Below are 3,356 nucleotides of genomic sequence, written 5' to 3' on the forward strand. Positions count from 1 at the left end.
TAGCGCGTTGTGACAAACACCAGATACAGCACTGGGACTTGATCAACAGCCGATACCGCACCGTGACAATGTCACTAACCAGTAGGTGGCAGTAGTGTTCTTTGACAAACATGGATGCCTCCAGTAAAGCACATTCACATGAAAATTACTCTGAATTATGAACACTCATTTATGGAACAGGATGGAATAATTTCATATTTAAAGGACTTTCAGAAAACTTTTCCTTTAAAATAAAGCTGATATACCAGTTATTTAGTGTTTGATAAAGACAATATTTCCTCTTTGTGTCCAATGGTAACAATGGCATAGATCTGTCTATTTCAATCTCAAGCGGTAAATGACCTGAGCAATTTATGTCTAGAAACTCTTGGTGGAAAACCTTTTTTTACGATAATACCAGGGGAGGCTTTAGAAGAACCACATTCGGGTCATGGAGAGACTAGGCCAGTCGTCCCATCCTTCATCCTGTACAACTCTGGAGGAAGCTGAAGCTCTGAGTTAACCGGCAACAATTGAGCAACATTTATAAAAGCACCCGACCACAGAATTCCTTTGTACAGATATTTGCCCACTCTGAGAGTCTGTCTTGGTGTCGGTGAGCCCAACTAGGATCCAAGGCTTTACCTCTTGGTTCTTGAAAACTCCCAGGCTTAACGTTAGAATATCACCAAATTCTCCAGTAGCAGATAAAAGTCGCTAGATTTTGTGCTAGGCGCTCTTTAAAATAAATGCACCAGAGGGCTCTGAAATTGCACTAGATTTTGCAACACAGTTTGTTTTCAAATGGTTTGCTGCTGTCTGTTTTGTGCAGCAAATGGACTGATCCAATATGGTGGACACTGAAGGGGGGGGGCTGAGAAACACTTAATGTTATAAGCGTTCTGATGGCCTATTAGAGAAAAGATTTCTATCAAAAACATAATTAATATGCACAAATAAGGAATGGCTGTAGAGTTTAGGGTCCTCAGGAACTTGGGGCCTTAAGCAACTGCCTAGCTTTGCCCAATGGTAAATCCCCCCCTGGCTACACATAACCACCGCTGCCCTGGGGCACGCTGACCGATGTTGAGCTGCCATAAATGGTAAATGGCATGTACTTATATAGCGCCTTTATTCAAGTCAGGAGACTTAACCAAAGCGCTTTATACTACATTCATTCACCCATTCAAGCACACAGTCACACACCGATGGTGGCAAGCTACATTGTAGCTACAGTTGCCCTGGGGCAAGCTGACCAATGTTAAGCTGCCATAAATGGTAAATGGCATGTACTTATATAGCGCCTTTATCCAAGTCAGGAGACTTGACCGAAGCGCTTTACACACATTATTTCACCCATTCAGACACACTGATGGCGGCAAGCTACATTGTAGCCACAGCTGACTGGGGCTCACTGACAGAAGCGGGGCTGCCTTACACTGGCGCCACCGGGCCCTCTGACCACCATCAGTAGGTTAAGTGTCTTGCCCAAGGACACGATGGCACTGAAAGTCGTAGTCTGGGCTTGAACTGTCGATCCTTCGATTTCAGGGCAAACTCTTACATCCAACGCCACTGTTGCCCACATTATGGTGCCATACACAGGCGCCATTGGGCCCTCTGACTACGGTAGTAGGACAGACGGGGGTTTAGTGCCTTGCCTTGCTTAAAGAGGCAACCCAGCATTTGTGGAACAAAACCCCCTCCTTCTGAGACACAGTCGCCAGATTTAAGTCCAATGTCTGAATCCCCCCCATAAAGCACAAAGTATTTTGTTAAAAACGGGCAATTAGCTGAATTGTATTTATTACTCTTATCAATAGAAGAAATGCATTATTATATGGTAGTCAGAGAGTCAGACGCATTAAACCTGGATGGATGATTTGATTAGGCAGCTGCAGCCCTTAATGCGTTTGCTGCTCTGAAAGGAAAAAAAAAGAAAATGGTGAGATCATTCATAACCTTCTCTTTAGTAAAGCTAGCTAAGAGATGTTTATGCTTCCATCAGAGATGTTTGAAAATGGCTGCTATAAATAGAAGCTGTCAGGTAATACGTCCCGTCAGTGATCCTAATTGGCTTCCGTACGGAGGTCAGGATGGGTTTCAAACCATCCAACGCAGTGTGGATTTCACTGCTCCAGGGCAGCCGGATCCAACAAATTGAGCTTTAGCGTTTGGCATTAAACGATCTGAAGTGAGCCGCTGTTTATCCAGAGACCGAGTGACTCGGAAACGGTGAACAGAGAGAGAATAAGGTGGGCTTTCTGCTGCTTTCTCTGCCCCCCCCCAGCACATTGGTTGCTCTGTCCTCAGCCTCGCCAGAGCGGACATTTATTTTTACGATATTTAAACAAACATAACAAAAATAAATCAATGCGAAACCTCGAAACCTGACCAAAGTGTGTTTAGGAGCCCCTCTGCCCTGTCAGCGAGGGGGGGGGAGGACCACCAATTTCTCCCGGTCAATATTTGAGGAGCTAATTTGGAGAGTTTGTTCTCTCCTTTGCAGGGAAAAAAGAGGGGATTTAGTGAACAGCGAGTGTTTTTCTATCAGTCGTGCTTTTGCATAATGTGGCAGGAGCAGAGCCGCCGCCTTATCTGTCGCCTCGCCGCCTGGGGTCGGCTCTGCCAATAATACTGCTTTGATTAGAGGCTTATCGCAGCGCCGGGACGGACATGTGACCCCTGCTGCAGAACCATAAATCTGACTCCACTCAAAGGGCCCCGACAGCTGGAGTCACGACCCCGATTCAAACACCAGGCAGCAAATAAAAAGATCTAAATGGACAAAAGAATAAAGTAAAATTCAGGAAAAATAATCCTGCATATGTTCATGCTCCATGCCCCGATGGAAAATTAAATAAACAACCAATTATAGCAAAACAAGAAAGAAAATCTTCCACCTCAGAAAATAACATCAAAGATTTTCTTTCCTTAAATAAAAACCAACCAATTCAAACAAACAAAGAGGAAATGTATCAAAAATTTTAGAAAGTTTTCTCATTTCGGCATAATTAAAAATAAACAAAAAAGAAAGTGTGTGAAGTTAATTTAAAAATGCACGTTTGTAATCAAATAATGAAACATTATTTGCTCATTTGTAATCAAATAAAATAAAAATTTAATTAGAATTTTAGTGGAAAACAATTAAAAGGAATTGAAAGAAGTTTTAAAAACAGGCTTTTAGTTTATTCACCTTCAAATTATTTATTTCAGAAATAATTAATCCATATTATTAAAAATGAAAACATGTAAACATTCCTTCTCCTCTAGAGACAAAAACCTAATTTTTAAGCAACATTTCTTAAGTTTTTGCTTCGAATATCAACTTTATTTTACTCAGATCATTTAAAACAACCTAAAATGTTTCATTTTTG

General features: G+C 41.8%; 1 protein-coding gene across 1 annotated transcript in view; it reads left to right on the forward strand.

Annotated features, from left to right (window-relative positions):
- Positions 1 to 3,356, forward strand: part of nhej1 (non-homologous end joining factor 1) — a 24,539-nt gene that overhangs the window by 19,982 nt on the left and 1,201 nt on the right. The window lies entirely within an intron of this gene.

The sequence above is a fragment of the Cyprinodon variegatus genome, unplaced genomic scaffold, assembly GCF_000732505.1.
Source record: "Cyprinodon variegatus isolate N-32 unplaced genomic scaffold, C_variegatus-1.0 Scaffold653, whole genome shotgun sequence".
Classification (NCBI taxonomy): Eukaryota; Metazoa; Chordata; class Actinopteri; order Cyprinodontiformes; family Cyprinodontidae; genus Cyprinodon; species Cyprinodon variegatus.